Genomic DNA, 24,474 nt, shown 5'->3' on the forward strand with positions numbered 1-24,474 from the left:
CAGTCAATGCCTCAACACCCACAACCAAAGAATGCATGGCCAACAGCCTGTTTGCAAGAAAAAAGCCAAAGGCCCTGCGCGTCGGGGGGTTGGCTGCGTGCATAAGGTTAGATACAGGGTCAAACCCACACTGGGTGTGCGCAGCATGGTGTTGGTGTTACGTATGGTATGGTATATAATACGTTTTTACATTTAAATAAACCTAATAATTCAATGAAAACAACAAAGGTTAAAGGGGCATTAAACTTAGGTGAAAATGTCAGTTAAAACATACCATTTTAAACAGATGTATGATATTACAACGCATGCTATTTACAATGCGGTTTTTACAACGCAAGCTTCATTACAACGCATGCTATTGGAAAGCAAGCCATTACAACACATGGACAATTACAACATAATTTACTATTCTAACACCGCCGGGTGCTTTCCTTAGGGAAGGTGTTGTTCAGGGTTGTGATTACATGAGTTGTAATGGAAATTGTGTTGTAGTGGCTGCGTTTTGAAGGCATTGTGTTGTAATGCCTGCATTGTAATGGATGTTTCCCATTTTAAACTATTAAAACCACTAACATTTACCAGCTATAATTACCTCAAGTAACTATAACTCATGCTCTACAGTAACAATAACTCGAGCCTGCGCCATGCACAGTGTTGTCATTCATGATGTCATTTCAGATGTCGCAGTGATATTATCAGGAATGTCATACAGCATGCTGTGAGTAATTAGCAGTGCATCACAGGTGCGCATGGGCAGGGTTGGGAAGGGGAACAGGTGCACTGGAAGGGCCCAGGTGTATACAAAATGGCAATCACAGCGGCGCAAATCACCACAGGGAATGGCACAACATTTGCACCACACTTGAATCACAGATGTACATCGCACTCACCCTGAGCACCGAAAGCCACTGGCGCAAACTAAGCACTGACTGTAAGGCTGAAAATGTCAATCTAAGCGCTGACATATTCTGGCCCTTTAAGTTTCATACATGTCATTGCGGCTGGTTTTGGTGATGTGTGTGGAGGGCAGGAGTCTGCTGACATCTTGGCACTCTGGAGATAATGCATAATAGAGAAGCACACACATATTCGATACTCGGTTAATCATGGAAGGCCATGACAAAAAATGGTGAGCGCAACATCAGTGCTCGCTCTCCTTGTCCTCCCATTGGCCACAGATCGGAAATGAGGAGTCCAGAGAAAATTCAGCTGCCTATTTGGGATCCTTATTGCCGTGATAAAATAAGAAAAGTCCTAATGTAATGGGCGATGTAATGAGCAAAGAAGCATACCTGTTTTTATACTGGAACATCTTCTTGCACAAAAACAATCATTAAAGGCATTTTTACAGAGGACATGGGCTTGGTGCCTGTTTATCTAAAATCCAAAGTTATACATTTAAAAGGGGACGCACAGAACGCAGATTGAATATATTTAGTTTAAAAAGCTGGAGTTGGAGCTTGGGTAATCAGACTTTAACTTTGCAGTCGTTAGGAAATCACTTCTGGAGATGTTCTGGTTTTATTATTCCAATTTTCTATCAAGAGAAAAAATGGTTTCTCAGATTGGTGTGGCATCTCCCTTAGATACAATGCTAAAAATAGAGCTGTAGAAATCAAAGGCATCACCTTTAACTTCACACAAAATCTTAGAAGCAGAGAGTGCGAATGGTAAGACGCAGGTGAGCTACACCCTGGGGAAAAAAGCTCTCATCAGTAAACAACCCTGCTGTTTGATTCTTACTAACAGCAGAAGAGAGATCTCGTGGCCTCTGAGGGGAGCTCTAAATGGAATGTGTTGATGTAATCAGTGTGCTTTGAAACAAGGCATAGGTGAGGGTTTCAAATTCATTTCACTACTTATAGCCCAGGAAAGGCACAGAGCCTGTAGCTGGTAGAACCCTGTGATGAGCAATGAAGACAATGTGCAGAACTGGCAACAGTCTCCTTAATGACATGGCGGGTGGTGATCACCCTAAATGTACAGGAGAAGGATGTTTGTTTGTTTTTTTAAACATAGTTTATTTGCTTTTAGGTATCAGCAATACATACTCATATCTTATCCTGTTTATGCACATTCCTGGTTAACAGTTTAAAGTGCCATTCATAACTGAGTAGCTGGCAATCTGTCTATACCCCTTTTCTCGTGATACGTTCCCCCGTACTATGCAGAGTCATTTACAAGGAACATTCATGCAGTATAATGGTCTAACATTTCTTCCCCAACTGTCCCCCCGCCTTCCCCCCACCCTTCGCTGCTGTCGACTAACCTGCCACTTTGGCTCCCGCCTTACGTGTGGTTTGACGTGTGGTTTGGGTCTCACTCTTCGTACGCCACACCTGAGGCCAATCTCACGCAAACCTTCAGGTCCGTAGATGTTAGGGTGCTGTGGTCGATTTATAACCCCCCTCCCCCTCCTGTTCCTGGTTATTAGTAACCTGGCCTGTGGGGTGCTGGGAGTGGATTCTTGGTCTACAGGAGTGGATTCTTGGTCTACACTCTTCAGGTCGTCTGCTAGTGCTAGAGGCCCTGCATAGTCATTGCCTCTGCCTGAAAAATTTTTTAGAATGGGTATCACACGCAGAAGGAGCAAAATGCCATTAAGGATTATTTTTTTACAGGAAGGTGTCTCTTCCTGCACAAACACAATCATCCCAGCAACGCCAGGCAGCTTTTTTAGCGCCTGCAAGAGGGAAAACATAGGAGTACACCGTATTCTCGTAAATACCATGCATCCCTGTGTTTTGAAACGATGAAGCGAGCCACTTGCTTGCTTGCAGCGCCGCGCTGTGCCATTTCATTGTAAATATGCCCAAAAGTGGCATAGCGCCGCCTTGTAAATATAGAGCAGGGCATTGGGCAACTGATGCGTCGGAAAAAGTGACACTCCAGGTGCGGGGCTTTGAGACTTCGTTGTGCTGCACCAGAAAAGATGTAGAATTTTTCTTTGCTAATTAGAGCTGGATTTTGACACGAGTGCTTTATACTCTGTCATTTGTGAAAAGTGTCCCTGTTTGGTTTATAATTTGATGCTTGTATGATGAAGTTTCCCAAAAATACATAATTCTCAACGTTGACTTTTTCTCAGTGTAAAAAGAGGCACACGTCAGCATACAAAAAACTAATTGTATTCTAAATTGTAACTACATATCTTTACCAATTGCATAAGTAAATATGCGTAGTTGGATGGTTATATCCACATTACAAAAGTATTAGGCGCACTCTTTAGTATGACAAATGCACACTATTCTAATATTCATAAATTCTGAGTACATGTTAGCAAAATATCTCACTTACACACATTAACACTGATAAAAAGTAGGCTTGCCTAGCCCCATATTTATAATCAGAAACCATTGACTTTTTATCCTACTATATGGAAAATCCCTTGATGATGTATTCCTATGGTCTGGCTTGACAGTGTAGATGTCACCAGCAATGTAATACTCATAACCAGGAGAAGGGCTTAGGTCCACCCACATGTTGGAAGCCAGGTGTACATGTTTTGATAGGGCAGACGTTGTGTGCTTCCACAAAAAAGTGCTTGCCCTCCACTCAGCTCTGATCAAATGTTTACTTATACAGCTGCCTGAACTTGAACGTTCAGGGACACACACATGACTGTGTAATACTATTTAAGCAAACTTAGATCACTCATGTTGTTTGCTTTTCTCTGGTAGCAGCACACATGGGAGGAGACTAGTTATTAACTCAAGCATGTGCTAAAGACAATGGGCTTTTTAGAATGGATTAATATTACAATGTGTTAAAGCCTGTGGGTAGGCGTTTCACAGAACACCATAGTAGGCAAGAGTTTTGATGTTGGTGATCCACCAAACTAATTGTGAGGATAGAAGATGTGCCTTCAATAGTCGTTGTTGGGCTCCTTAGGAGAGATAGCACTTTGCTCTGCCAAAGGTAATTATGTATACATTTGTATTTTATGATTGTATGTCGAATGGCTGCCATGTGGAAAACATACCCTCAGTACAGTGGGCTTGAGCTGGTTTCGGATGACAAACTAATCAAAAAGAATATATGAATGATTGTTTATGATGAAATGTTACGATAAACACAGTAGACCTGATATACTGACTGTGAAAACCATATGTTAAAGGCAATAGGTATTTAAGGATGTAATTTTTAATTAAAGCCCATGTAAGAAAGTGGCTCTATATATACTGCACCAAAGTAAGGTTTAGTGTGCACAGAGTCCACAGTCCCCAGAGGTATGGCAGAGGCTAAAGTTAGATAAACCCTTACTCTCCAACATGGTAGTTTGGTCGAGCAGTAAGGCAGTATCAGAGGACAGTGTAAAGCATTTGTTGTACACACTCAGTCAGCAAATGGTCTCACACACTCAAGAACTGAACTCTAGGCCAACTGTTTTGTATATAAAATATGTTGTTTTATTTTAGAACCACAAGTAGGTATCAACATACTTTCTCAGAATGAGATGTTGCAATTGAATACTTTCAAATAGCAATAGACTTTAGAATGCAATAGATACAGTTGTTGCAATATGCAACATGCACTTAACACAATATTAACATTGAGCTCAATGGGAAGTTTTAAGTAAATGCAACAAAATCACGTTACAAATGTTTTTCTTACTAAGGGCTGGATCCTGGATTCAGCCCTGGTGCATTTCCTGTAAACAGTTGAAAGAAATCATTTTTGTTACACAGGCGATTTTTAAGGAATATTTGTATGTTTTGAAAATCGACAGAAGAAATTTTGGTGAAAACCAAGCCATGTAATCCTCTGGTGGAAAATCAAGTTAACGTTAAGTTACAGTTACAATTACTTTTTAGGGTCAGTGCTGGGCACCAAGATCCAGCACTGGGATCTCTCCTAATAACAGGTGAGCAATTTCCTTTTCGTTGATCGGACGATTTGTGAGGAATATTTGAAAGTTGCAAAACTCGACACTTAGAAGAATTTCCAAGTGAAAACCAGCCAATGTTACCCTATGTAGAAAATGTGAGTTATCGGCTTTCAGGTAAGTACTTGACTGGCAGAGTTAAGGTTCTGGGGGTGGACTCAGGGGTCTCCCAGGATCAGGTAGGTACAGTCGTTACACCCTCAGCGGCACAGGGGCAAGCGGGTGCAGAGTGAGTTGGTCCAATGTTAGCCTATGGCGGGTAGGGGGGCCTTTGGTTGGTGGCTGCTAGCAGGCAGGCCACACGGCTGTGGGAGCTGAGCTCCTGGTCACTTACACAGGGCAAGTGGAGAAGTAGGATAGGACAGATGCTGCACTTCCAGTGGCACTCGGGCGGCTGGGTGCAGGGTACTTTTGGGCCATTGGGCGGCCAATGTATTTCAATGGGAAAGCTGCAAGACGAACAAAGGCTGCAAACTCGGGGACGAAGATTCTTCAGGTGCGACCACCACTTCGAGAGGTAAGTTGGGAAGCTGTGGATTAGGTAGCCACCCAGGAGTTGGGCACAGGGGGCCGTGGGACGCCGGGTGCAGGGGTGTCTTTTGGTATTGGAAAATCTTACACTCAGTTGGTTGCGGTTGAAGGGGCCCCTGGTTGTGAGGCTGCAGGCCTCGTCAGGAGCGTTGAGGAGGGTGATTCAAGCTCACAGTCGCCGGGGGGACATCCTCGTGGTCTTTGTTCACTCAGGCACAGGCCAGGCTCGGCGGGTGCAGAATGTGCTGGATTCGTGGTTCCTGGCTGGCACCAGGAGTTGTTGCTTTTTTAGCAGAACCACTGCTCGTGGGAGTCCCAGTCATTAGATGATCAAGGCAGTCAGGTCCTCTGGGGTTTTTGAGGTTGCTGACCACAGGAAACGCTGAGGTTTAGCAGGAGCAGGTTCGAGGGTCGACAGGCCTGTAGGGCTGGGGCCAAGTCAGTTGGTGTCGTCTTCTTGTTAGCAGGTGCACGGCAGGTCTTCTTTCTTCTTGTTCTTCTTCTTGTTTTTCTTCTTGTTTCAAAATCGGGATCTGAGGAAGGAAGGTTCAGGGTGCCCCGAAATACTACATTTAGGGGTGTTACAGGTAGGGCAAGAGCCCTGTCCTGGGGTGGGTGCACCCCCTATCCTGCCACTCTCCAGTGGGAAGGGGGCAGGAGCCTAGCTCTGATTGGGTAGGGCTCCTCATTCTCATAATGGAGAGAGCCCGGAGTTGTGCTTTACCTCGCCTCCCCACCTGAGTGGTGGGATTGGCAGAGGCACACCCCCTTTCCTTCCTTTGTTTTTCCCGCCTGTCTTCCCACCAGCGTGGGGGTCAGAACCGGTGGGGACCAGTTGCTGAGTACAGCAAGTGGCCTGGAGAAGCTCACAAAGGCGGCATGCCTTTGAAGCTCCCCTGCCCATCCTGGGGGAGGAGACCTAGCACCTCGTCCCAGGATGTGCATTGTTGCAGGCCCAGTAGAGCGGATGGCTCTCTACCTAGGGGTCCAGCAAAATGTCTGCTGTGTGGCAGCCAAGCAGCCTCTCAGTCAGGACGCTGGTTGTGGGTTAGGTTCAGGGGCAACTCTAAGTCGTGCATTTTACATTAAATCCCACACTGGCATCAGTGTGGATTTAATGTGCTGAGAAGTTTGATACCAAACTTCTCAGTCTTCAATGTAGCATTATGGTGCTGTGGAGTTCGTAATGACAACCTCCCAGCACCATATATTCTTAATGGCCTCACTGCACTTACAGTGCCCAGGAATGGCCCTGGGTACTGTAGGGGCACAGGGCTCATGCACCTGTGCCCACACCACTGGCATAGTGCACCCAGTTGGAGGGGTGACTGAGGTATGACAGGGCAGTGTGTGTGCCATGCCCACAAACACAAGGGTGGCACAATAAGTGCTGCAGCACAAGGGTGGCACAATAAGTGCTGCAGCCCTTAGGGGCCTTCTCTGGTCACAGTGCCCTGGGTACCTATGGTACCATTTACCAGGGGTTAACCTGTGGCCAGAGATGCCAATTGGGTTTAGTTTTAGGGAAGGAACACAGGCCCTGGGTTCCTGATTGGCAGGAGCCCAGGGCACACCAAGGAAAAGTGCATCAGTCATCAGGCAAAAAGTGGGGGGATTACTGCAACAGAAATCCACTTTCTACAGCCCACAGATAGGTTTTTGCTACATGGAACCGCATAGATAACTTTAGTAGGCAAGGGTATTGGAAAGTTGGTTACCCCCTCAGACAAGCCACAAATACAGAGGATTTGAACCATGAGAATCTTTGTTAAATGCTATTGAGAGAGAGTAACTTGGTTTGCCAACTGCAATTGTGTATACATTTACAATTTTATGGTTGCATTCCTAAGGATTGCCTTGTGGGAAAGCTCACGCTCAACGCAGTGCAGTAGGCCTGATTTGGTTATGGTGACAAGTCAATGTTATAGGTCTGATATGAAAGTGTTTACAAAGGAAGTAGGCCAGGTTTATTTATTGTAAAAAGCATATGGTAAAGCCAATAGGCCTCTAACAGTGGATTTATTAAATGACGGTGCAAGCTATGAAAACATATTTGGCTACATGTAATTTCACTAATTACCACAGCAGGCAAGGGTTTTGGTGTTGATCACCCACTCTGACAAACACTGGGAGTAGAAACTGTGATGTTTCTTGTCAGACCCCGTTCAGAGGGGTCGCATTGTATATTTTTTGCCAACTTTCATTTTGTACATATGTGCAGTTTTATAAATCTTTGCATGATGGTTGTCAGTTTATGCACACTTCAGTAGGCTGTTTTATATAGTTTCAAGCCATCGGCAATGGGTTGAGGTTTTTTCGGTTCACTGGTGTCAGATTCCTTAGGTGTGATTTCTATATAATGAAAATGTATGACAATGCAAGTAGGCCATACTTAATTATTGTGAAAAACACTGTGTTCAAGGAAATAGACCTTTAAGGTTGGGTCCTTATTACACTGTGCTAAAGCCTGTTACAAGAACATCTTTACATGGAATTACTATTTTAGGTCAGGGTTTTGATGTTGGTGATCCTTCTAAACAAACCATGGGTATAGCTGAATTGCACAATGGTAATCACTATTAGGCTCTAGCACTAGGGATTATATATTGTTTTGACAACTGTATTTTGTACATATTTGTAATTTTATCATGGTATACCTGATGGTTGCTTTGTGGAAAGGCTTAGGAATCAACTCATAGGTCTGAGTTGGTGATGATGACAAGCCAATGTTAAAGGGGTTATGCCTGATTGCTTATAGTGAAAAGTTAATATAAAGACAGTAGGTCAACATATATATTGGGAAAAGCACATGTTAAAGACAATAGGCATTTAAGAGTAGATTGACATTTCACAATATTAAAGCCTACAGACAGGAATGTTGTTACATGAAATGCACAGACTACTTTTGTAGAGAATAAATTTGGCTTCTTAGCTGTCTGCCTGGGTCGTGTAAAAAAAAAAAAGATTAAATAATGCATGAATCCATGTAAATAAATATATATCCTCAAATAAATATGGAGGGCCTTTTGGTAAGAGCTATTTTGCCAGTAATCTGCCTGAGAGTCATTTACACCTTGATTCCATCCAGGACAGCGAACTGCATGGTATAATGATTCAATCTGTCATCTGTTCTCTTGTCCTGTGATTGATGACATTTTCAGATCACATGTGTACATCCACCTTAAAATGAGCACACTTATTTTAAGGTGGATGTACACATGTGATCTGAAAATGTCATCAATCACAGGTCTGGGCTGATTGTCCAGTCTTTTAGTTTTGATTTTTTCCTCCGTTTATAGGTCCCCTTTCTTTTCTTTGCTTCTCTTCTTTTTATTCTAATGTTTTCCAAGAGGATACTACAACTCTCCAGATAGCGCTAATGGGTTGCTTGCCGCTCATTTTATCGTCAGTGTGCCACATCCCACGTGGACACTTGCATTATACCAGTAGACAATTATGGAAAATGGGTGTCCATAGTGTATCAATGCTGTACCATTCAAAGATGGCCAACAAGTTGGTTCTAAATGTGGCAAACATGCTTGAACTTTAAAATAATAGACAATTTACAATACCGGTACAAGGCAGATACCATGCTTCTATGTTTTGTTTTGTTAATATAAGCATATGCTTCCTGTCTTCCTGACTCTAAAGACAATTTGGAAACACTTGTGACAGTTCTATCCCTGGCCAGACTTCGATAACGGTAATGCCCTTTATATGGGCTTACAAAAACAGCATATGCTCAAACTACGTGTGCAGAACGCAGCCGCTAGATTGCTGCTGGACACTCCGAAAGGCACTTTCATTCATAAGCCAGACCTATTGGCATTGCCAATGCTTATTTTTACAGAGCTCAGAAATTTAGTGTTCTAGAAAAATACCAAAATGTGTTACAAATAGATAGAAAGACAGACACATAGATAGATAGATAGATAGATAGATAGATAGATAGATAGATAGATAGATAGATAGATAGATAGATAGATAGATCGATCGATCGATCGATCGATCATGTCCTGGCAGGAATAGTTATAGTGTAGAAATTACGTTATAAAATGCAGCACGAAGATGTGGCTTGCCACTGTGCTACTTCAAATTGCATTTTTCTGAAAGCTACGGTCTGAATAATAAAATACACATGTCAAGATTGCCTGCAGAAATGTAAATACTCATAGAAAAGTGGCTTATGATCAAAGTCGTTTTGATTAGTACCTTTGCAAATGTGTTAATTTTTGGCTATAAAAATGTAGAAGGCAGAAACTGGGATAGAAGTAATTCAAAAATCAGCTGAAAAAAAATAATTATCCATCACAGACTATGCACATTGCTCACAGCCCTGCAAAAAACTCAATTGGAAATATTGACCCATTTTTGTAAAGTTAATCTAGGGCATACAATTTGTCTCAAGGCTTTTGAAGGGAAAGTAATCATTCCGAGCTGTCCGAGCCCCCATAGGTGAGTCCGAGAGACAGTTTTGATCCATTGATGACACCCGGCTCATATGTTCCCTGAGGCACCCTTTTCCCTAAATCTATTAGACTTTTACAGTCTTTCAGGAAGTGCAGGCTGAGAAGCTTCATCACACTGTATTAACCTGACAGGGTAATATACTGCTATCGTTTATTTCCATCGAAAAGCACTGTGTTTGACCTTGAAACTACAGTACTTACCACAATTTACTGTCTAATCCACCCTCAAAACATAGTTGTATTTTGTTGGTAGGTACCACTTAGAGGAACTTTGCCCTGCTTGCAATCTCTGTAAAGGTGTCTTTTGGGGCATCATATAACAGAATGTGCAAGTCTTAATCATCATATCATGGTCATATCATCATCATCATATCGCTTTGACGAAGTCTTTATGATCGTTAAAAGTTTAGTGAAGTGATACAGCCCACGCCCCATGAAATATATTAATATGTGCCTACCAGTAAGGCCATTGATAACAGTGTTTTCGACAGAAGGGATAGCAAGTAATGTAAATAAAAACCCATTAGAAGAACAATACAGCTCTAAGGCTTAGTTATAGTTAGGAAAATTGTATTTATTCTTTCTATATGAACCTAAATTATATCCGCAAACAGAAATTCTAAAGTTATAGGTTTACCTTTCATTTATAATATACACCCCCTACAAATGACTATAAATGTATTTATTATTTCTTTACAAACCAGACTTAAACTCCACAAACATTAGACATTCTAAAGTTATACCTAAACCTTAAATATATAATTTACACACCACCTTCAAAATGCCACAACTCGTGCACTTCCGCCGTACACAATTTTGTCAACTCACTAGCCACACTACATTAACTATAACTCACACTTTTATTATCAACTGCTTATACCCTTCATATCACATCACTTATACTATGGGAAATCATGGCATTTATAACAAAAGTTGTGACATATCAAATAGCATAATTTGTGAGAGCACTGTCAATAGCAGAGCGGCGAGTTATAGTTAATGTAGTGTGTCTATTGCCAACACTGTATAGAGAGGTGCGTGAGCTATAGTAATTCGAAGGAGATGTGTAAATTATGAATTCAAGGTATAACTATAACTTTAGAATGTTTAATGTTTTGTAGTTTAAGTTTAGTTTGTATAGAAATGGAATGGGAGATTTATAGAGCGTGCAGCTACTTCGAGGAGTGTCCTGTCACTAACGGGGGGAGCCCCATGGTACACGCCCATAAAACACCAGCCCACAGAGAAAAGCCAAGTTTAAAGTTTTACTTTTTTTGCAGAATATAGTCTCAAGTGGGATTACGCAATTTGCGTGGAAATTGGTTCCATGCTCTAGCAGCCCGAAAAGATTAAAGCAAGGAATCAACAGAAGCAAGGCAGAGGAAGAGTACAGCGCTCTAGAGGGGATATACTGGATAAATATCTTAGCCAGATAGCCAGGGCTGGATAGATACACTGCCCTGTGAACCAGAACCAGAGCTTTAAATAGGATCTGTTTCCTGACAGGTAGCCCATGGAGGTCTTTCAGGGCTGACGAGGTCTAAGAACGCCTAGGTAGATGCAAGAGAAGCCTAGCCGCTGCATTTTGGACCACCTGCAGGTGATTCAGCAGAGCCTCGACAACTCAGAGAAAGAGGGTGTTAGCGCAGTCAAGGCGCAAGATAATCAGCTTGTGGATCGCCACTCTCCTAGCCTCCAGAGGAAGGAGGGGAAGGAATTTCTTCAGAGTGCGAAGCATAGCGAAATATTGGCCCACCGCCGCAGAGATCTGTGACCTCATTGAAAGGGCAGTGTCCAGCTTCACCCCAAAGTTTTTAACCACCGAAGATGGAGGAAGCATGGCTGGCAGCGACGGGGCCCAAAGATCTTCCCACCAGTTAGACGTAGGTGATCCAAATGGGATAATTTCCGTCTTCTCTGAGTTATATTTAAGTTGACTACTCAGCATCCAATTGAAAATTACTCACATGCAGTCTGTAAAAGATGTTGCAATTGAGGCATAGGATCCATTGAAGACAAAGAGAAACTGGGTTTCGTCAGCGTAGGAGATGCTTTTACACCCAAACAGTTCAACTACAGATGTTGAAAATGGTAGGGCTTAACAAAGGATTGACTGCCCTGACCTCAGAGGATGAAGGGATGAGCCAAACTGATTGGCCTTAGAGTCCAAGAAGGAATCGCACCAGTCCCACACAATAACCCCACACTCATGGCAGACAGTCAGTGCAGGAGGGTAGAGTGTGGGACGTGTCTAAGGTGACAGATAGGTCAAGAAGAATCAAGCCCGTAAACTAATGACCTTTTAAAATAGTCATAGGTCTCCAGAATTACCGATTCCATACTATGACGGGGACGAAAGCTAGATTGACTGCGATGTAACAACTTGCCTTGCTCAAGATACTCAGGGAGCTGAGCTTTAACCAGTTTTTCCAGCATTTTAATGAAGGCCAGGAGAAACAAAACGGGCCTAAATTGCAAAATATATTAGGATGCAGTGCTGGCTGCTTGAGCAGAAGGCATGACCCCAAAAGAAAGAGAATGGTTTTAATTGAGGTTGATCACAGGATTGATAACATCTACTGCTGCCGCTAACAAAGCAGGGAGGCAGGCATCCAGAGGAGAGCCCAATTTACATTTCAGAATGGCTTGCCTAAATTGTTCTAGAGAGACAGGCCTGAACTGGATAAGCCTGTTGCGGTGGTTGTCAGGATCCACATGACAGACAGGAGTGGACACTCTCCTGCAAAGCAGGCAGTGATCTCTGGATATCAGTGATTTTTGTCTAGAAGAACTGTGCAAGTCCACTGCACAGTTCTTGGGATGGGGCAATTGCCCTGTGGCGGGACTGCTGAGAGAGGAAGGATTTCACAGTCTGAAAGATGGAGTGGGAGTTGTGCTCTGCCGAATTAATTTAGTCAATAAACAACTATGATCGCCAGTACTGCCACTTATTTTACTAATTCAAGAAAAGAGGAAAAAGAATAAAACCAATCCCTCTGAACCACTCTTTCAGTTCGAATTAATCATGTATTTTTCAAAAACACAAGTAGATTCATTCAACATCGAAGTCCTTACAAAATTTCAATACAAAATACAGACTATACACAAAATCCCCATAGAAAAGATCACACAATTTCTTAGGGAACCTAATTAGTGTCCCTTACTCAACAGACTATCATCAACATTTTCTCCTTCACACTCACATATAGTGTCACATTCATACTTGTGTTCAGACTCATTCACACATTCATACATACATCCTACTTACATACACTCCAGACCCACTTGGGATGCACACAGCTAACCTTTTTCAATACGGAAGTAACTCAATTATTCAAAAATGAAAACCATACACAATATATTCACAAAATTCTGCAATATGCCATCCAAAATTACAACAAAATAAAATAATTCCTGGAATGATGACTTGACTTGATTGGCCTAACAAAACCGTGGTCGACGCTATTTCGAATCCCTTTGGGCAAGGAATTCTCCTCAGGACCAAACATCTCTTATCAACCATTCGACATATTCTCATGGGATTATTCTCATGTTTTATTTGAAACCATTCTGGTGTGATGTGCCTCAATCGGGATGATTTTCTCTTTGTAGATAGTGTAAATATGTTGATGTGCTGTTGAGATCCAATATTAGTCCAATTTCTTTGTTTATAGGAAAGGCCAGATTTCTTCTTTCTCTCGGCCGGGGTTAACTCGTTCTACCCGTGTTGGTGTGTTGTTTGCCGTAAGTCAAACCCTCTCATTGATAATTTGAATTAATTTAGTCAGCAAAGAACACACTTTGGGACTGTTTAAGAGAGACATGATAGGCTCTAGGAGGGATTTTGTAATTGGCTTTACTGCCGGGTGAGTAGTTCTTACGCCAAATGTATTCAAAGGTTTTTACAGGATTCAAGTTATAGTAATATAGGCTCTGACCCTACCAAATCAGTACACTACTGGACCTGTGAAGAACTCTGCCAGGACTAAGGATTGCTGTGCTACAAGGATTGCCACTTTGCTTGACTGCTGCTCTGAAGAAACTGCGTTCTGCTTTAATGAGCTTCCCTGCTGCCTGCTGGTCTCTGCCCTGCTGAGGACAAGGGCAGGACCTATTTCACTTGAACCCAGAGTGACTCCAAGGACTTGCCCTTTGTTCTGAAGTGTCAGGACCATCAAAGACTTTCGTTAACTCTGCAACAGCACGTGGGCTCTGCCATCCGTGAGTCCGGCCCTGCCAAGTAATGGCAATCTAGTCCTGGGCCCTTGAAAAGTGATTTCTGCTTTCCAGAACCATCAAAATCGACACAGTGACCACTTTGCGCATTGCCCTTCGACACCGACACAGCAGTCGATCGACGACTTTGATTCCAGGAATGCGTGGCTCGATGATGTCAGACAGCGTGGCTTGATGACGACTCACAGTGTGGCTCAGGAATGATGCAGTAACTGCATCATAAAGGGGTTGTTCATCTCCTGCATGGATCAGAACAGATACGTCGAGACTTCGATGTTAGCCCTTTTCTCCATCTAAGGTACTTTCTCAGCAGGACCTGCGGGAGTCCTGTAACCAGCCTGCCCTCCATCGCAGTCGACCTGAGCTGTTGATTTGACCAGGTTCCAGTGCAACCTCAAGTAGCCCCTTAGCACTATTGACTTCCAAGCACTACCTTTTCATTTATTCTTTAAAAATTCATAACTCCGGTTCTACTTATTAGATTTTTGTAGTTTCAGTCTTGTTTTACTCATAAAATTATTCTCTATGTTCCTAGACCCGTGGGTAGCCTTTTTGTGGTGTGTTAATTGTGCTACTGTGTGTGTGCGTGTGTACACAAATACTTTATACATTACCTCTTTAGATGAGCCTGACTGCTCTGTGCCAAGCTACCCGAGGGTGAGCACAGGTTAACTTTTAGTGTGTGTCTAGTTTATTCTGACGAGGATTGTGGTCCCTATCTGGACAGGGTACCAACTAGAGACCCAGTTCCTAACATTGGTGATCTGCGGTGAGTATAGGAGATGTGTTTGTGCAAAACCAATTTGTAATTCAAAGTTCACTACAAAACTATACTTAAGACAAGTTCAAGCCTTTTTCAATTCTCCCTGATTGGCTTTTTTGATTTTTCTACTAAATGATGTCTCTCCCTCTAGGAGAAGCCACACCTGCACCTTAAGAAATTACATTTGAGCTGGCCAGGTTAGAATCCTACACTGTGCAGTAGCTGAAAGATTTCTACAGGTTTCTACAAGGGGCTTTACCAGGAAGGTGGAGCTACAGAAGGCTTTGAGGGCCTAGGTGGAGACCCAAGTTGCAGGAGATGACTTCCTAGATGAGGAGCAGGAGATCCCTGAGGAAGAGGGTGACCTGATTTTAAAGTCTGAAATGGCTCTGGAACTGCCCGTGGAGTAAGCCAACAACTTGCCAGGAGGGGTAGCAGGTCCCAGATCAGGAAGCAGTGTCTCCTCCAGGAGCCTGTCCCCAGAGGAGCTAGCAGACAGGAAAGAGGAAAGGAAACTACAAATAGAACTTGCCAAGTTAGAGCAGGCTCATGAAGAAAGGAGGCTGGTCATAGAGAAGAGGAAACGTACCCATGAGCTCAACCTCAAGGAGCTGGACATATGAGCCCTACAAGTGGGATCCAGCAACAGCAATGGTGGCAGAATACCTGTAGTGTCCGTTGGTGAGTCCAGAGTCAGGATCCCAAAGGATTTGGTGCCAGTTATGTGGTGGGGTATGACATAGACAAGTGGTTTGCAGCCTATGAAGTGGCTCTAAGAGTGCACAAGGTCCCAGAGGAGTTCTGGGGTGGTAGTTTGTGGAGGTATGTGCCAACTGTGGGGAGGGACATACTCCTTACACTAGAGGTAAAGGACTAGACATGCTACACTGCAATGAAGGACATTCCAGTCAGCACGTTTTGACTGACCCCTGAGAGGGATAGGCTCAGATTCAGGGAGAGGCAGCCACAAGCTCTCATCACAAACATGGATGGATTTTTGGGATTATGTCAACTAGGCACTGAGGGATTTGGGTGAGGGGCAGCAAGGATGATGATTATTCCAGACTTGACAAATTGATTGTGAGGGAGCACATGCTTCATATTTGTTTTCCAGAGCTGCAGCAACACCTAGTTGATAGCAAGTTAACTGACCCCAGGACACTTGCTGAGGAGGCGGACATCCGGGTCAGCACCAGACTGTCGAAGAAGGCATGTTGGGGGACTCTCAAAAGGGTAGTCAGGGTTCCCACCAGAAGTAGGAGAAGGGAGATAAAAAGACAGAGTTCTCTAAAGCCCCCCAAACAGCTCACAGGCAAAAGGCTCTGGTTCTCATTCACAATCTTGCCACCGGAAGAATAACATCCCTGGAAAAGGTCAGCAGCCATTCAAGTGTTATGAGTGCTATGAGTATGGGCACTGTATGAGGGATCCCAAGTGTACAAAAAGAGCACCACCTCACGTTGGAGGAAATAATCCAGGGGTGGCTAGTATAGTGCTGGGAGAGGCATTTGTTCCAGTTAATGGGAGGAGTGTAGTGGGGTCACCCTAGTGCCCTTGGGTGTCGGTAAGATGGTTTCCAAGATCTATGTGCCCTCAAATACTACTAAGTATAGGTAATGGGTCACCATCAATGGGCAAGGTGTTAAGGCTCTGAGGGACACAGATGCCAGCATGACTATGGTAGGAGTCAGCTGGTGTCACCAGAGAAGGTAATTCCAAAAGCATTCTACCAAGTTGTGGCGGCTGACAACAGAAAGGGCCACTATCCAGTGGCCCTTGTTCCTTTTGAGTAGGGGAGTTACACGTCTTCTGATAGTTGCTGTGAGCCCTGCCATGCCTGTGGACTGTTTGTTGGGTAATGACCATGAGCACACTATCTGGAAGAAAGTGGAGCTCAAGGCTCTTGCGAAAATGTTAGGGCTACCTGATCAAATCTGTGCAAAAACAAGGTCCATTGCTGCTGAGGATGGGAGCCAAAAAGGGCTGGAGACTGGAACAATGTCCAAGCCAACTGCTAAAAAGGGGAAAGGCAAAGGGTGTTGTAAACTAGCCCCTGAGTGTCTTCCCAGTGAGGTGGATGGGGCACCTGCTGTGGCCACCTGGAGCCCACGGAGGGGGGCACTGCTTTATTTAATGACCGGCCTACACTTGTTGGATGGTATTTAGGAGGAGGAATTCTGTAGGGCACAGAAGGAGTGTCCAACCTTTGTGGGCACCAGGAAACTGGCTCAGGCCTAAGCAGATGGTGATGTCTCTAGGAATTATTACATTTACTTGGAGGATAACTTCCTTTACAGTGAGCCTAAGGCTCCTGTGCATGGGACAGCAAGGGTCCTGGTGGTTCCCCATTGCTACAGGGCCTTCCTACTGGAGCTGGCTCACGAGATTCTGAAGGCGATCCAAAACGCAGCATTTATGATTGTATGAAGTGTTGTGGATTACATTGTTACATTTCCCATGGTCGCTGAAATGTTCTAAAATTGAACGTTGTACATATGTCACTTTAAATGTCACTGCTTAGCTTAGGTCCAATTGTTCTTTCACTGGGACACCACACACTATTGTCTAATGTTTAGCCATTGTACAGAATATCTCTCAAGTTAAACATCTATGTATATATAGTGTTACATACCTATTTCCTATATAAATAATTTCACAAATTGACTGAACCCTTAATGTGTGTAGCCAACTTTCTTTCTGACATCACCCCAACCCTTTGCATTGCCATTGTGCATAACTCTATTAGAATATTCTTTACTACTCCACAGGAGCCATAGTTTTCTCATTAGCACGAGATTCCCCTGGCAGGACACCTGGGCCAAGACAATACCTTTGCAAGGCTTGTCTCACGCTTTTTTGGCCCATGATTAGAACATCTTCAGATGCATTCTGCAGGACTTGTGTAACCTGTCAGGCCAGTGGGAAGCCAGGGCAGAGGCTTCTCTGTCATTGGCACACCCTTTGAGTGGGTGGGCATCAACATTGTTGGGCCTTTGGGTCCCCAGACTGCATCAGGAAACAGGTTTATCTTGGTTTTGATGGATCATGTCACTAGATACCCAGAGGCAATACCTCTGAGGACCATGACTGCACCTGCAGTGGCAAAGCCCTAATGGGGATTTTTACCCACGTGGGTTTACCCAAGAAAGTTGTGCTGACAGGGACACAAACGTCATGTCTGCATACATGCAGTCAATGTGGAAGGAGTGTGGGGTACCCTCCAACATACCATCCACAAACCAATGGGCTTGTTGAGAGATTCAACAAGATCCTGAAAGGCTTGATTAGAGGCCCACCTGAGACCTTTTGGAATAAGTGGGAAATCTTCTTACTATGCCTGTTGCTTGCCTACAGGGAGGTACCATAGAAGGGAGCGAGCTTCCTGTTAGGCACCCTGTTAGGAGACCTCTAAGTCTGGTGAAGAAGGGGTGGGAGCAACCCCCAGGAATGCCACTTTTAGAAAGTGGTTATTTCTCTGCTCCTAATTCAGCTCTGTGTTCCACAAGCTTGTCTCCAATACATGTCTGGGATGGGTGAAGTTACACTTTGTGCATTCCCTCTAGACAACCACAAGCACAGTAAGGATGGGTGTGACAGAGGACTCTTCTGTATTAATCTGCATTCTGATAGATTTCCTGGGCAGGAAGGGGGGAGAGGGAGCTGACACTTACATCTGAATAGGCTGTGTCCTGTCCCCGCACAAATGACTGATTACCCCCCACCAGATAACCTGGCAGAAAGGGCTGGGATGAAAGAGGACCTGTGCACTTCAAGGAGTTGCTTTGAAGTCACCCCACTTCAAAGGCGCATTTGGGTATAAGTATCTCAGGGCTATCAAAGACTTCCTTCAATTCTGCAACAGCACCTGGTCTCTGCCTTCTATAAATCCTGACCTGCAGGTGGTGGCAAACTAGACCTGGGCCCTTGAAAGGTGATTTCTGCTGTCCAGCACTATCTAAATTGATGCAGTGACAACTTTGCGCCGATCGAAGCCGATGAATTGCCCTTTGACGCCAACAGCGGAACCAATCAAAGACATTGCTTGCCTTCATCGTAAAGAGATTCTACCTCACCTGTACGTATCAGTACCGGCGCATTGAGACTTCGACGTTGACACTTTTCTCCATCCAAGGTACTTTCTCAGCGGGACCTGTGGTAGTCCTGTAGCCAGCCTGCCCTCCATCGCGGTCGGCCTGAACTGTGGATTTGCCCTGATCCAGTGAGATCTCATGTAGCCTCTTGGCACCATTGACTTCGAAGCACTACTTTTTTTTATTTATTTCTAAAAAATTCATAACTCTGGTGCTATTGGATTTTTGTTGTTTTGGTCTTGTTTTATTCATAACATTTTCCCTATTTTTTTAAACCCTCTAAACCTTTTTGTGGTGTATTCATTGTGTTACAGTATGCATGTGTGCACAAATACCCTTTGCATTGCCTCTTTATTATTATTATTACATTTGTAGAGCGCTAATCACCAAAAGGTCTCTAAGCACTTTAGATAAGCCTGACTGCTCTGTGCCAATCTACCCAAAGGTGAGCACAGGTTATCTTTTAGTGTGTATATAGCTTCCCCTGAGTTGGATTGTGATCCCTACTTCAACAGGGTGCATACCTCTTCCTAATAGAGATCCAATTTCTAACACATATTTAATGTTTTACATGTCCTGGCTGCGAACAACCTCCAAAGTCGTTTTTCACTGTGGCAGTTCTAGCTCTCATATAGATTATCATTTATTTACACTATTATCTTTAATTCCATTTGGGAATAGCTAGATAACTGTTCATGGTCTCATTCAGTAATAGTAATTTTAAATCCAACTTAACGGTCAAATTGGATTTTATATTAGTATTTTGGAAGTTACACTTTTAGAAAGTTATCATTTTCCTACCTAAAAACAAAAGGCTTTCCTTTCAGTGTCCAGCTGTCATTCAACCCCTGATGGCTCTCCTGTGGTGAGATGTGTATTGCTCCTAGACAGTGGACTAATGGTTCTGGGTGCGGGGAGTCAGACTTCTCTATTGACAGGATGGCCTCATGCTCTGCCTAGCCCCTTCCTGACCTCAAAGAATACCTAATCTGTCACTGACAAAAGAAGCTCAAACCTAAGCCTGTATCCCTTTTGTCTCTCTAATCAGGCTGGAACCAAACCCAGTGGAAGTAGAGGAACTAACCGGAACTGGTGTAAGGGGTGGATAAAGCCTTACCTCCAGCACACCAACAGGCTGGCCCTGGGCATAAAAGTGGACACCACAGCCCTCTCCTTAGTTCACTCCTGGACCTGTGAAGATCAGAAGAAGGACCTCCCTGCTGTCTGAAACCTGAAGGAAGATTAGACCTGATTGCCTTAAACCCAGGACTCCAGAAGTGACTCCAAGGGTCAGATGGCTGATCTCTTGTTTGAGCTACAGCAACACAACAAGCTTCTAGAAGCCTCTCCCCTGCAACTGCTCAGCTGACCAGTCCCAACTGTACCTGCCCTGGACCCTGCTGCTAGCCTCTGTGGGATTGAGTCCTAACACCCAAGTGGAGCTACCCAGGCCGTAGGATGTCATTTGTCTGTAACACACAACAAAATGCAAGTACCTGCAAATGGACTGCACACATTTAACAGTTAGGAGAGAAAAAATGAAGCACATTTTTTGTTCGTCTGAAATGTGATGGAAAGAAATATTTTAATAGGATCAGAACAAATCAAGACACTTTACTTGGTGATGCACAAAGGATTAATATTCACTGAAACCCGATTTCACACATTATTATTTGTTTGCAATATAGTTGAGTAAAACTGCATGTCTGTAAATGTAGTGCCCATTTCAAAGGAAAATGTGATGTTATAAATGACTGTGCGCTACCACACGATGCTTTTGTTACATTTAAAAAACGCTGCCTCGTGTCCATGAAAGATAGGTGAGTCATGAAAGTTTGTTGTTCTAAAAAGTGTGTTGTGGTTATACAAAGTTTGGGAAGCCCTGGCCTAATGAATACTGCAGTCAATACTACACTGAGATGTTACTGGTACTTTTTGTAGTGCTACTAGTACTATGAATGCTATGAGTACAAGACACGGGGGTCTCACCAAACCAAAAAGTACAAGAAGGAGTGTCTAGGTATCAGCAAGACCAACCCACACTCGCTACAGCTCTCACTTCAAGACCTATTTCTCTTTTTTCAAAGAGACCTGCCAGCAGAAGTCTTTTACCTCCCAACTAGGGTCCTTATTCCTCATCTACCAGTATTTAGAGAGATAATGTTGCATGTTGTCTACCATTTCAAGTTGCAAAATTCGAACTGTGTTGTATTTTCACAGCATCAAGCCTGTCTGGTTTTACCTTCTGGAAATTGTGCTGGGAAAAAGCATGATACTGAAGCAGTTGCTGGAATACTGTTTCTGGCACAATCACAATCAAGATTACTGCACCAAGAAGAACAAAGGACATAAAGTCCCCTTCTTCGTTTACTCACTGAATAACCAGTGACCCTATGCTTCCGAGTGACAAAACAATGCTGTCAGAACTGGTGAACAATTTTCCTCTTCTGTCTCACCGTCCACTCACTTTTTCAAGGCTGGTGCCAGGATTTTACTGGCCTTAGACAGATTGCATTTTGCTGCTGCCTCATCTTGGATATTGGGACATGGTGATGCTGTAGAAAATTTGCTTTATTCAATTCTTTCTGTTACAACTCCTTTTTGCTAATATTCGAGAGGAGCAAACGAACTCTTCTAAGCATTTGTACTGCATGCGAAAAAAGTATTCTTGTGTTCAAAAAACAATTGATGTGCTGGGCACAATGCCTTCCAAGATATCAGGGCATGAGTTTGAGGAAAATGAAAAAGACAAAGTGATGTAGGGTAATGGATGCAGCACACCATCTCTACAGCTGCAGCGATCAATCTCTCTTGAACTCACCCATCTCATAGCTCAACTCTGAACCCATCCACTTCAAAACAATACTTTGAAACACTGACACCGCAGTTGCACACAGCCTGCAAGTACTTGCTTATGATACACTTTGCTCTCCAACTGCAGTAAAACTAACTAAAATACTTCAACTCTTGCAACGAACACCATTCTTCATTTTTCCAACCAACACAGCAAATATCAACCTTTACACTAACACCCTACTCTTACTTAGCAACATTACTACATTTACCACATAGATTTGCAACTGCATGCAATGCTGAAACACTTCAACACCTTCAGCACAACATATGTCAGCTACTAGAAACCCTACATTGTATATGACAAAAGAGTAAACATAATGTCCCCAATCATTTGAACAACAACTGGCAAATACAACTCAGCAGAACATCATTGTTATACTAAGGCATGTAGGGCCAGATGTATCAGAGGGTTTTACCCATTCGGTGTCTATGGGAAAATGTGTTCATACATATGGCCCTAAGTCTAGAATATTGAGCAGAGAATATCGTTATACCTCTATACCGTAGCCGAAATATCGTGGGCAAAAAAGCTAAGCATATATAACAAACTATAGATTCACTATTCTTAATTCCACATCTAAGTAGCTTGAAGATACTATATGTGTGTGTGTGTGTGTGTGTGTCTTTCTGTGTGTGTGAATGCGTGTGTAGTGTGTGTGGGTGTGTGTGTGTGTGTGTGGCTGCTGTTAGTTGTGGTTTTGTCGACCAACTCTAGAACGGAGGCGATGCTCGGATTCTTCAAGGGCGGCCACCCTTGAATAAACACGCTCCATAACCTGCCTTCCTTATTAAAACTGGTTTTGGCACATCCAGCGGGGAAGTAAAATCCTGTGCTTTTTATTTTGTTTAGATGGTTTCTGGGACACATATATATATATATCCATCCAAAAGAACATCCGAGAGGGGGCGACAGGGTACTAAATTTGAGACAACGAGAATCTAAGCTCATAATTGAGTTCCAAACCAGATTCCCGGGTGGCCTCAACATGGATGAGGAACTAGCAATTCATTTAAGAGAATAATGTTTAATGTTTATAAATGATTCAGTATCTGGAAGTTAGTCAAAAGTCCCTTCTATCATTATTATGATCTGATTCTGTAAAATCTACTTCTGACATTGTATTTCAATTTGTGTAATATTGTTTTTAACTTGCATTTTTGGTATTGTTTTTTATTCCATAGGAGGAAAGGAGGGGGCCTATCACTGAAATTCACTTGCACGGGCGCACCCAACCTTTGCACTCCAGGAATCACTGCTCGTTGTTGAATCACTAGCTTGAGACACCGACATATGAGGTTTGATTTTCAATTTATAAGACTTCGGAAACCACGTACAGACATGTCATAATATGTACTTGAGATTCATGAACGTGCATGACAGACCACTCTGACAAGGAGATTTTGTGGCCTGTAGGGACGTCATTGGCTTCGCCCCATGTGAACAATACAGAGAATCACTTTAGACCTTTGGAGATATGTGAACCACTGGTGGAGTATGACTCTAGTTAGCTTTTGGAGTAACGTTATGGTGCACAACTGTGTACTTAGTCAGTTGGTCGGAGGCTACTCTACATGTCAACGACTTAGAGTACTGTGAACATTCAAGTGATTGAAGCGTGATGTTACAGAATTTGAAGTTCGGGGCTTGTATTTTCTAAAGTATTTTCCAAAGTATTTTACTTAGATTGTTGAATGGATTAGAATATACATATCAAGAAGCTTGCATTATGACACTATGTCGATTGATCGCTAATGTATTATCACACTTAAATAGATGCCCACTGTGCCACTCTCACATGTTTGCCATCAGGTACAAATAACCTTTGAACTCCTGATTAATTTTTGAAGCAGTACAAACTCCATCATATACTATTTGCTATGATTTTAAGTATACTGTATTTAGAAGTAACTATAATCAGATTTTTGATTCCCAGATCTGTGGTATATGCACCCAAAATGTATTTCACAGAGACTGTTAACTGGATGTATTTGAGCTACTGTGTGATGATTAACACCGTATGTATTTCGAATTTGCGGAAATATCTTGGGAACTATGTCGACAACATTTTACCATTCCAACATGTCTGCTATTTACGTTTGGTAGTCCTATGTCTATGTCGACTAATGTTTTGCAACACTGAAACTTTATTTAATGTCGGTGTCCTCTGTGTGAAGTTACACGTGAACAAGGCTCCTTAGCTGAAACGCGTTGTGTAATAAACTGCAAACTTTATATCTCGGATCCCTTTGCCTTTTTGCCTGAGAGCGCAAGACGAACTTCTTTGTTCTTTTGGATGGATTAAATTAACCGGATTGCTTCGCCGGTATCTGCGCCAACTTCCTTGGGTTCCAGCACTCCGAAGAAGCGTTGTTTCTTTGTATATATATATATATATATATATATATATATGTGTGTGTGTGTGTATAAATATGTATGTGTATGTGTGTGTATATATAGTTATAGGAAATCTAAATATGATATACGTACATACATACAATCGACACATGTTTACCTGGAAATATATTTTCTATCTCAATATTTTAGCTATGATATTAAGGTATCACAACATAAAATCATAGCCTATTATACTCTGATGGTTTCCTCTTAAGCCTGGTTAATCACAACTGTTCATGTTGTACACA

This window comes from Lissotriton helveticus, chromosome 10 (genome assembly GCF_964261635.1).
Source record: "Lissotriton helveticus chromosome 10, aLisHel1.1, whole genome shotgun sequence".
In the NCBI taxonomy this organism is placed as follows: Eukaryota; Metazoa; Chordata; class Amphibia; order Caudata; family Salamandridae; genus Lissotriton; species Lissotriton helveticus.